This window comes from Micromys minutus (assembly GCF_963924665.1).
Source record: "Micromys minutus genome assembly, chromosome: 1".
In the NCBI taxonomy this organism is placed as follows: domain Eukaryota; kingdom Metazoa; phylum Chordata; class Mammalia; order Rodentia; family Muridae; genus Micromys; species Micromys minutus.
Window position 1 is genome coordinate 187,840,938 of NC_137969.1, and position 12,955 is coordinate 187,853,892.

The following is a 12,955-nucleotide window of genomic DNA, read 5'->3' on the forward strand; positions in this document are numbered from 1 at the left end:
TTGATCTTAGCCATTATGACAGGTATGAGGTAGAATCTCAGGGTTGTTTTTATTTGCATTTCTCTGAAGATCTGGATGTGATACTAAATAAGCAAGTGAATGATCATTATGACAAGAACTTCAAGTCTTTGAAGTAGGAAATTGAAACAGATCTCAAAAGATGGAAAAATCTCTCATGCTCATGAATTGGAAGGATCGACAAAGTAAAAAGCAATCTTATCTAAAGCAATCTACAGATTCAATGTAGTCCCCATCAAAAGTCCAACTCAATTCTTCATACAGTTAGAAATAGTTATTTGTAAATTCATTTGCAATAACAAAAAACTCAAGATAGTAAAAACTATTCTCAACAATTAAAGAACTTCTGGCAGAATCACCATCTCTAACCTCAAACTATATCACAGATTAATCATGATAAAAACAGCATCAAATTGGTACAGAGGTAGCCAGCTTGATTAGTGGAACAGAACTGAAGACCCAGAATTGAACCCACACAGCTCCGGCCACTCCATCCTTAACTAAGTAGCTAAAAACATTCAATGAAAAAAAGGACAGCCTCTTCAACAAATGGTGTTAGTTCAACTGGTTGGCAGCATGCAGAAAAATGTGAATTGATCCTTTCTCATTTTCTTATACAAATTACAAGTACAAATGGATTAAAGACTCCCACATAAAACCAGGGACACTGAAAGTATTAGAAGAGAAAGTGGAGAAAAGGTTAAAACACATAGGCCTTGGAGAAAATTTACTGAACAGAACACCAATGGCTTATGTTTTAAAATTAGGAGACACTTTAATACACAACAAAGATATATGCACCACAATGTTCATAGCGGCTCTATTTATAATAGCCAGAAGCTGGAAGGAACCCAGATGTCCTTCAGAAGACGAATGGATACAAAAATTGTGGTACATATACACAATGGAATACTACTCAGCCACCAGAAACAATGACTTAACCAAATTCTTAAGAAAATGGCTGCATCTAGAGAAGATCATCCTGAGTGAGATAACCCAGTCACAAAAGAACAGACATAATATGCAGTCACTGATAGTGGGATGCTAACCCCAGAGGCTTGCACTCCCCCAGAAACAACTCACAGACTGTATGAAGTCCAAGAAATAAAGAAAACAAAAACTATACATATATTCACAAAACAAGAAGACTTTGACTATTTCCATGTTGCGTTTTGTTTTGCATGTACTTTACGCTTATTGCAACTAGTACGTTTTCAATGCATACTGTCAAGCCCTTGAAAAAAATCAAGTACCGACTAAAAAACATATTCACATGGTTTTATGTAAAATTTATTTTAATGTCTGAAAAAACAGTACTGACAAAAATGTATAATTTTAAGCAAAAAATGTTTAAAATCTTTACATCTATCTTTGTTTTGAAAAATAAAATCGTTTAAAAAAAAAGAATAAGAAAAAAAAAATTTCAGAAGTAATTTTTTACTCCTCAAAAGTTTACAATTATTTTTTGATTTGTTTTTCTAATAATTGATAGCTAGACATTTTTGTAGGGGATTGTTGTTAACATGGGAATCAGCCTTGTTCCAAACATCTTATTTTAGTGTTTATATTTAGCTTTATTGTTTATCCAGATATTGTAAACATGCTTATTTGTTAATTGTCCATACTTAATTGCTTTATTAATATATCTCCATAAAGTTTGATGTTAATATTTTTAGTATTTCAGCGGTGCTTAGCTGCATGCATGTACATTGGTAACATATGTGTGGCATACTAGGTTCCAGAATAGTTGTCCTAATAATTGCTCAGTTCACAAAGATGGCAGTGTATTTTTTTTTATCACTGTCACTCACATTGAATATTCCAGTCATTACAAAACAGTTATGTAATTGGGAGGAAAGACTATATGTTATTTAAAAGAAGTAAATCAATTTTTTAAATTGTTACGTATTTTTGTCTGTGCAGGTACATAGTGTACGTACCCAAGTGGGTATCTAAAAGTCAGCGGACAACTTAAGCAGTTGGTTCTTTTCTTCTACCTTTATTTTGGTTCTAGGTGTGAACTCAGGTCTTCTGCTTTATCTGGCAAGGGTTTTTAATTTTTAAGTCATCTAGACAACCCAAAAAGATAGTAATTAGGAATAATTTACTAATTTGCCATTAGTGGTAAATAATCATTTTAGGAGTTGTTTTCTTGAATATTTGTATTATATTAACCTTTATAATATAGACATAGATAAGATAGAAATATAGATAGATATAGGTATATAGATATAGATATAGATAGATATAGATGATATAGATATAGATGATATAGATATAGATAGATATAGATGATATAAATATAGATATAGAAAAATATAGATAGAGATATAGGTATAGATAAGATATAGATAAAGATAAGATATAGATATAGGTAATCAGTAATATCCTTTCTAGTTTTATTTGTTTGCTTATGGTAGTTTCATAAAATAGAATTAGCTCATTGTTGTAATTAAAATCCATTGTTTTTTTCTCTTGTTCCTTGAGAGTTTGATAACTTTTTCAGAAATATGTGGCTAATACATTTCCTTAGTTTATGCTTGCATTTGTGTGTTCAATAAGTCACTCTTGCCATCGATATGTTAATTGCAAACATAGCTGGTTTTACAATCAGTGGGAATATAAAAACCACTTGGCACATCTAAAAAAAAAAAAAGAATTGATAAATGGGACCTCATGAAATTACAAGTTTCTGTAAAGCTAAGAATACTGTCAAGAAGACAAAATGGTAGTCAAAAGATTGGAAATGATCTTTATCAATCCTACATCTAATATAAGGCTAGTATCTAATATATACAAAGAATTCATGAAGTTAGGCTCCAGAGAATCAAATAATCGTATTAAAAATGGGGTACAGAGCTAAACAAAGATTTTTAACTAAGGAATACTGAGTGGCTGAGAAGCACCTAAATAAATGCTCAGCATTCCTAGTCATCAGGGAATATCCTTAAGTTTACGAATGTAGTAGGGCTTCTGATGAAATGATTCTGGTTATAAAAATTTATCAAACTAAGCACTCATTTGTCCCATTGGTTTAGATTTTAACTCCACAGGGTTCCTGGTAAATGTGTTAAAGTTATCTCTTTCTACAGCATTTAATTTTGTTAAAAATTATAAATATAAAGAGAATTTGTGTAATCAAAATATCAAATAATTTTAATTTTGGAGCATTAGATGTTAATTGTAAAATGGTTGGATACTAGACAATGTGACACTATTAGACTTAGCAATATAAAGACAAGTTAGCTTTCACATATAATTAATTTACATGATTTTAGCTATTTCATTGACAAAATGACATTATAATCTATATCTTACTAAGGAATAAATTTGAACTCATATTCTTTAGTTTACTCTTGTGAAAGACAGTGTTCCTCAAGTCAGTTGGCAATGTACCTGGATTTAGAGCTTCATAATTGCTAAGATGCAGAAACAAACAGAGATGTCACTCTACAGATGAGTGGCTAAAAATCTACAGTGCATAAAAACAATGGAGTTTTATTTAGCGTTTACCAAGTGATTTGCTACATTATGAAAAAACAAAGAGGTAAGGATGCCTGAAAATTTATTACTAAGTTAAAGAGTTCAGTCTTCAGAAGCTGCAGATATGATTACTACTATGTGAGGAAAGAAACAAGTTTGTCAGCACAATAAAATTAGAACACAGTAAAATTTACAGGAAAACATAAAGGATGGAGGAACATATAGGAGGATCCATGGAGATTTTCCACCTTCTTCTTCCCCCTGCTCTTCTTTGTCCTTCCTTTATCTCTCTATATGTCTCTTTCTCATCTTCCTTTCTTTGATCCCTGCTAATCTTCGTTCCTTCTCTTTCTTTATGTTTCCTCCCTCTCTCCCTTCCTTTCTGCATGTTTTATGTGCATGGCGTGTGTGTGTGTGTGTGTGTGTGTGTGTGTGTGTGTGTGTTTGTGTGTGTGTGTGTGGGTGTGGGTGTGGGTGTGGGTGTGTGTGGGTGTGGGTGTGATGAGGAGGTCATCTTCTACCACTTCTCTATCAGTTTTAGGAGAAGGGCTGTCTCTTATTGGACCTGAAACCCCTTGTTACCCTCTGTTTAAAGGAGGTTAAACACAAGGATGGTGGCTTTTTACAGTACACAGAGGGAAAGCTAGGTTAATGACACTGAAATCTACTATCTCTTTGTTCATTAAATAGAGCTGTGGGGCACTGTGGCTGCAATGTCAGGAAATCTGAACTCAGGTCCTTCCTTATATTTGCATCTCATCTCAGCAGCCCCTGTTCAGGAATTTTCTAGGCAACAAAGCTTCTATGTGCTGCTATAATAAATACTAAATGTGTTTTGACAAGTGTATGACAACAGTCATGAGATTATGTTATCATACAACTGAAAGGAAACGGTTTTACCTAAACAAGGAACGTTAGTTACTTATATCATGATATTGACTGATTAATCCTAAAAAAGGTATCACCCTACTGAAAGATCATAATAAAGTATTTGTGATACAGCTTTTGTTCTAGCTAAAACTTCTCTAATAAAAAGGTTTATTTAGTTAAAAAGTCAGGAAACACAATATTTTTAAATCATCATGTCATTTCAAAGCATAAATAGGTAATTTAATAAATTAAATGCTAATTCACAGTGGAAATCAAAAGAAAATATAGAATTTTAACATTCATAGGGTGCCTAATTACACAATTTCTATCATAAAATTTATCTTTTATTGTATTGGGGTTTACTAGAAAAATCTATTTTCTGTTTTAAAAAAAGAGATTTATACAACTGTCATTTAATAAGAATATGGTCTCTCCATGTATTAAGGGAGAACACTTTACTTAAAATTGAAAACTATATTGATTTGTTATATAGAGTATGTTTGGAAACTATGACTACAACATCAATTTGGAAACACATTGAGAGCTTTAAAAATGCAAATTTAGCTACCCAGGGGATGTATAGCTGCTGTATCTGCTTAAAGTTTATGGCATCATGAAAAATGATAAAAAGTAATTAAAAAAATTTTAGTATAAAAGTAATTGAGAAAAACATTTTGATATAGAAAAAATAAAAATATGCAGTGTCTTAACAAAGCATACTCTCTATAGCTTATTTACAAGAAAAAATGTAATTGCAATTATAATGCTGGTGCTTCTGGATGCTAAAAGTTCAACTTTCTAATTCCAAATAATTCATCATACCTGCCTGGCCTACCTATGAAAACTAAACATAAAAGATGTATTACATTTGTATTATATCTCTCATTGCCTCTGCAATCCTTAATATTTTTATTACTTTAATTCTCATTTTAAATGTAAATGTTTGTCTCTTTAATATTAAATAGGATATGATATGAAATATAAGTTCCTTAATTGACAGTTTAGATTTTGACCATTTTTTAGTTTCTTAGTGTCAAATTGATATCTAAAGGGAAAAAGGTTAAAAACACCAAAAGCTTCTTCACTAAAGTCAGTCTGAATACTTGTCTGCATCTCTGAGTGCTAATCTGAGTGATTGAAAGGATGTCACTATGTATACATAGATGTGAACACATGCATGTACATTTATATATATTCAAAACTGATGCTGTTTAGAGTAACGACGAATAGGTATCTTCTTAAACCTGTGGCTCTGAATTTCACCTGTTACAATATTACTCACCATTTTCCTTCTGGAAAGCTTTACGGAATACTCAGAAAGTTATATTTACAGGTCAAATGACAACTGGCAATCCAACTCAATCATAAAGTGAGTGTCTGCATGTATAAGGGCCTGGATTATGTCTAAGACTCTATGAAAAGTTAAATAATATTGTATTATTATAAAAATGGATTTGACATTGCAAATAAACATGCAAAATAGTCTCATGTTTACTTGGAGTAAACAGTAGTATTGCCGATCATGTAATCTGCAGTTTATAGATGACAACAGTATTTGAGCTTGTCCTGCAAACTGAGAGAATATTAAATTTTCAGAAGTATATTTGCTTATCTCACAGTAAGTAATAGCACATTAGAGAATGAATAGAAACAGCATTCAGTCCATTGAGAATCTATGGAATCTACACTGTCTTCCAGACAGCACTTAATGTTTTTGACAATTGAGATATCTTTATTGTACTACATATAATATAATTTTCTGTACTAAGTGCAGCATTCTGGCTGAGATAGCTATCTAGAATCATTATTGAATGATGATAAAAAGTGATTGCTTTGTAATAATAAGGCACATGGCCAATTCATTGGTTTCATTTTTTTTTCTCAAGTCGTAATGAATGTACTCAATTCTTTATGCCTGAGGCCAATTTTTCTCCAGATTTCAGTTCTGGCATACAGTGTGACTAAATGATTTTCTTTTTCACTGGCTTTACCTTATTTAGTGACCCAGGACTTCCTTATTTTGTGATTCAATGTCAAGCCATAGATTTCCCATTGGATCAGATAACAAATCAGATAGATGTAGATTGCATCCTGGGAACTGGTGGAACAAACTTGCCTTTACATTTAGGAGATTAAGTACCTGCGCTATCTTTTCAGTCTGTTTACTCCCGCTTGGATCTTAGCCAGCTGGGGCTTTTCATATTTTTTTTTGGTCATGCTGCCCAGGGAATAGTGACAAAAGAGTCTACTCTTTAAAGAAATTTTACATAGAAACATAGACAATAAATTTTGAATGAGACTCAAATATGAAATCGTGGTGATGTTGGAGTTGCTCCAAGTTCTGGAGTCATGGAAATGAAATGAGATTACGCTTCTCTTGACTGACATTTTTAGCATGGCCATCTCACATCCCAGCTACCATCTGTTCTTCACCCAACTTACCAATTGTCTCATTTTTCATTATGCCATTACATCCTCAGTTATACCTAGGTCCTTAGGACAAAGAGTATAAAAGGTATTTACAAATGCCAGTTTAGTCTTTTATGTTAACTACTCACTTTAGCAGTATGCATTGAACATTTTTGTGTAATAGACTCTGTCAAGGTATTATAGAAGTTAAAACAGAGAACAAAATATACTAAATATGGCTTATTTAAGGTTTAAATATGATTACCATATAGAAAGAAACAGAATATAAGAAATCATCATCTTTATTGTGAGCTCTTGGTATCAAAACCAATTTCTGTGTACTATAAAATTATACAAAGACACACACACAGACATACACACCCATACACACACACACACACATATATATATTATAAAATTATATATCCATATTATATATATTTTATATAATTTGCCTCAAATATTTTTTCTAATTTGCAGTTAATACTTGTTGTACTATAGAATTATTTTAGTACATTCATCATTTTATCACACAATTAGCAAATTATGTATACCACACCGGAAAGTAAAGGACTGGGTAGATGTTACTTAAACTCACTAAGTTATTTCTTTTGTTTATTTATCCTTCTCTCAGATAATAATCCCAACTACAGTTTCCCCTCTCTCTACTCTGTCCAGTTCCCCCACCCTCCTCTCCTCCAGATCCACCCTTCCTTGATTTTCTTTCAGAATAAAAGCAGGCCTACAGTCATATCAACTGAACATGGCACAACAACTACAGTAAGACTAGAACAAATGAAGACACACATCAAGGATGGATGAAGTAACATTTATCCAGTAGGAGAAAAAGGATCCAAAGTGTTGACAAAAGTGTAGGTCTTCAGTCCTCTCATTTCTAATGCTCCTTCCTTTTGGTACCTTAGTGGAGAAACTCTTAGATGTGGTTGCTCCAATGTTACTACCTCTGGTAAGATTTGCCACTTCAATTTCTCTTTCTTTTATAACGTTGGAGCATACTTTTTATTTTTAGGGAAATTTGTCAGCATTATTTATCTGAATATTTCCTAATCACTAGAAATTTCTAAGGGATGTATCCAAAGAAGTAGGTCTATTTTCTTAACGTTGTACAGAGTCTAAAAACCACCATACACTCAGGGTTTGTCAAATGTGTAAACAAATTAGTAGATGAATCTAACCCAGAGACCATGCTTGCTGGAGTCTGTTACCAGCACTTCATGAATATCTATTAATAATATTGGAATAAGTTCTTGGCAATAGAATGGAGCTGTCTGGCAGGGCCAGGAGAAAATGTAGCCATAAGCAAAAGTGGTAATAAAGAAGACAAGCATCCTTCTAGATATTTATGACTTCCACAAATGCTTATGAAGGCTAACTTGCTAAAATGAGAGGCGTGAGAAGGGTACCCCAGCATCTGTCTTCAGTTTAGTACAATTTCCTTTACTTTTAGAGGCAGTGTCAGTGTCATAATCTATTGAAGATATTTTTTATCTTGTTTTCTAATCACATGGGTGATTAGAAAGTCATGTGATTCTCTTCCTGACTTCTCTTGCCTTTCATACAGTAGACTTTCCTAGGAATGGAAATGCTCCCTGAGCTCGGGAATGTTGGGAAGCACTGTGAGGTGACTCTCAGTTCCCTTTTGGTGCCAGAGGGCAGCAAAGCTGGGATATAAGTTTGAGAAGAATTGGCAGAATTCCTAGGATTTTTCTTCTGTATTGCAATTGAATGTAGATATAGCGCTGCTGCCAACATCTTCATAATGTGGTATATCCAACATGTATCACCAATTTTTTTTAAAGTTTATATATATATATATATATATATATATATATATATATATATATATATATATATATATGTGTGTGTGTGTGTGTGTGTGTGTGTGTTCTTTTTATGGGATATTCTCTGTATTTATATTTCAAATGTTATCCCGTTTCCACTCACTGCCATCCTCCCTTCCCCCAACCAAACCCTCCAGAGCTCCCAGGAAGTAACACACCAATGCTTTCTTTCAGTGGATTCTGTAATGGAGCAGAATCCTATCCGTAACCAAGAACTCAAGTATAAAGGATAAGTGTGACCCAGTACATTTGTGCTATGGCCATGAAGATCCTGTTGGTTCTTCTTTATAATTCTCTAGAGTTGGTTTTGATTTGTATTGCCCTTTTCATTTTCATTTGATCTTTCTTTCTTTGTTTTTCTTCCTTTTTTCCTTCCTTCCTTTTACGCTTTATGTATTCATTCATTCATTTATTAATTAATTAGTTTTTTTTCTTTCCTTTTCTTAAAAAACTATAGCAATACATTATAACAGTGTCCTATTTGCTGTTTATTCTAACAAATTCCAAACTAACTTTTTGCTATTAGAACTAATATAAAAGTATTGAGAGAGCAGAACCTGGCCTAGCTGCCACCCGGCCTAGCTGCCTCGTACCTAAACCACACAAAGACCCTACAAGCAAAGAGAACTTCAGACCAATCTCACTTATGAACATTGATGCAAAAATATTCAACAAAATCCTTGCAAACCGAATCCAAGAACACATCAAAACGATCATTCATCATGACCAAGTAGGCATCATCCCTGGGATGCAGGGATGGTTTAACATAAGGAAATCCATCAACGTAATCCACCATATAAACAAACTCAAAGACCAAAATCACATGGTCATATGACTAGAAGCTTAGAAAGCATTCGACAAAATCCAACACCCCTTCATGTTAAAAGTCCTGGAAAGAACAGGAATCCAAGGCCCATACTTAAACATAATAAAAGCAATATACAGCAAACCAACAGCCAATATCAAACTTAATGGCAAGAAACTTGAAGCAATCCCACTAAAATCAGGGACTCGACAAGGCTGCCCACTCTCCCTCTACCAATTCAACATGGTACTGGAAGTCCTGGCTGGAGCAATTAGACAGCAAAAGGAGATCAAGGGGATACAAATCGGAAAGGAAGAGATAAAAACATCACTCTTTGCCGATGACATGATAGTGTACTTGAGTGACCCCAAAAATTCCACCAGAGAACTCCTACAGCTGATAAACAAGTTCAGCAAAGTGGCTGGATACAAAATTAACTCAAACAAGTCAGTAGCCTTCCTATACTCAAATGACAAACATGTGGAGAAAGAAATTAGGGAAAAGGTACCCTTCGCAATCATTACAAAAACTATGAAATACCTTGGTGTGACTCTAACTAAGCAAGTGAAGGACCTGTATGACAAGAACTTCAAACCTTTAAAGAAAGAAATTGAGGAGGATCTCAGAAAATGGAAAGATCGCCCATGCTCATGGATTGGAAAAATCAACATCTTATAAATGGCCATCCTACCAAAAGCAATCTACAGATTCAATGCAATCCCCATCAAAATTCCAACCCAGTTCTTCATGGAATTGGAAAGATCAATGTGCAATTTCATATGGAAAAACAAAAGACCTAGAATAGCGAAATCCTTCCTCAACAACAAAAAAACATCTGCGGGAATCACTATCCCTGACCTCAAGCTATATTACAAGGCAATTGTGCTGAAAACTGCATGGTACTTGTACAGAAATAGTCATGTGGATCAATGGAATAGAATAGAAGATCCAGAAATGAGCCCTCATGTATATGGTCACCTGATTTTTGACAAAGGAGCAGTAAACATTCAATGGAAAAAGGACAGCCTATTCAACAAATGGTGCTGGTCCAACTGGCACTCAGCATGCAAAAGAATGAAAATAGACCCGTTCTTATCTCCTTGTACAAAGCTCAAGTGTAAGTGGATCAAAGATCTCCACATTAAACCAGATACACTGAAACTATTAGATGAGAAAGTAGGGAAAACCTTAGAACACATAGGTACAGGAGAAAATTTCCTGAACAAAACACCAATGGCTCAAGCTCTAAGGTCAAAGATTAAGAAATGGGACTTAATGAGATTGCAAAGTTTCTGTAAGGCTAAGGACATCATCAAGAAAACAAAACGGCAACCAACAGAATGGGAAAAGATCTTTACCAACACCACATCAGATAGAGGCCTAATATCCAAGGTGTACAAGGAACTCAAAAAGCTAGACATCAGAGAATCAAATAACCCTATTAAAAAAATGGGGTACAGAGCTAAACAAAACATTTTCAGTTGAGGAACACCGAATGGCCAAGAAACATCTGAGGAAGTGCTCTACATCCTTAGCCATCAGGGAAATGCAAATCAAAACAACCCTGAGATTCCACCTCACACCAGTCAGATTGGCCAAGATCCAAAACTCAGATAACAGCAGATGCTGGCAAGGCTGTGGAGAAAGAGGAACACTTCTCCACTGTTGGTGTGGTTGCAAGCTAATACAACCACTCTGGAAATCTGTCTGGCGATACCTCAGAAAATTGGATATAGTACTACCTGAAGACCCAGCTATTCCACTTCTGGGCATATACCCCAGAGACACTTTAATACACAACAAAGATATATGCACCACAATGTTCATAGCGGCTCTATTTATAATAGCCAGAAGCTGGAAGGAACCCAGATGTCCTTCAGAAGACGAATGGATACCAAAATTGTGGTACATATAAACAATGGAATACTAGTCAGCCACCAGAAACAATGACTTAACCAAATTCTTAAGAAAATGGCTGCATCTAGAGAATATCATACTGAGTGAGATAACCTAGTCACAAAAGAACAGATATAATATGCAGTCACTGATAGTGGGATGCTAACCCCAGAGGCTTGCACTCCCCCAGAAACAACTCACAGACTGTATGAAGTTCAAGAAATAAAGAAAACAAAAAAATATACATATATTTACAAAACAAGAAGACTTTGACTATTTCCATGTTGCGTTTTGTTTTGCATGTACTTTATGCTCATTGTAACTATTGGTTTTTCAATGCATACTGTCAAGCCCTTGAAAAAAATCAAGTACTGACTAAAAAATATATATACACATGGTTTTATGTAAAAATTATTTTAATGTCTGAAAAAACAGTACTGACAAAAATGTATAATTTTAAGCAAAAATTTTTAAAATCTGTACATTTATCTTTGTTTTGTAAAATAAAGTCGTTTAAAAAAAGTATTGAAAGGATTTTAAATGCTAAATTTATATGCATTTGAACAAAAAAAAACAATTTAATAGGATATAAGGAATAGAACAGCAAAGTAAATAACGAAACAGCCCACTTCCATAAGATAAACATGGTACCCAGTAGAGGGATGGCACAATGCATCCATCTAAAAAAATTAACCCAGAATTTTCTCTGTTTAAAGGAAATGCAGAGACATAAATGTAACAGAGACTGAAGGAAAGGCTATCCATAGAAAGCCCACAGTGCCCTCCATTCAATCAGCAGACACAAAATCGGACAGTACTGCAGATGCCAAGATGTGCTTGCTGACAGGAGCCTGGTATAGTCACCTCTTGAGAGGCTCTACTGACACCTGACACCTGACCAAGACAGACAAAGACACTCACAGACACTCATTGGACTGAGCTCCTGGACCCTAAGAGAAGAGTTAGGGTAAAGGTTAAAGGAGCTGAAGGGGATTGTAACCCCAATAGGAAGAAATCAGTATCAATTAACTGGACACTTGAGAGCTCCCAGGGACTAAACCACCAACCAAAAAATATACATGGATGTGTCCATGGTTTCTGCTATATATGTAGCAGAGGACTGCCTCATTTGGCATCGGTGGGAGGGGAGCTCCTTATTCCTGTGGAGACTTGATGCCCCAGAGAAGGAGGATGCCAGAGTAGCGAGCCAGGATAGGGTGGGTGGGTAGGGAACACACTCATAGAAGCAGGGTGAGGTAGGACGGTATATTGGGGTTATGGATTGGAAACCGGAAAAGAGGACATTTGAAATTTAAATAAAATATATCAGAAATAAATAAATAAATAGTAACATCAAAAGTTAATAATAAAGTATCTTCCTATAGAAAACTTTCAAAGCCTTATTTTCCTGAAAGTAATCAGAGATATTTAGTGAGAATTACAAATATAAATATATACACTTTGAGATATAAATAAAGAATTATTGATACAGAAATACATGGATACATTAAAAACTAAGGTCAGATATTATAAAGTAATACACATTTATAAAACAATTTACATTTAAAATCACAGTAGAGTATATGGTATAAAACTACATATTGTAAAATTC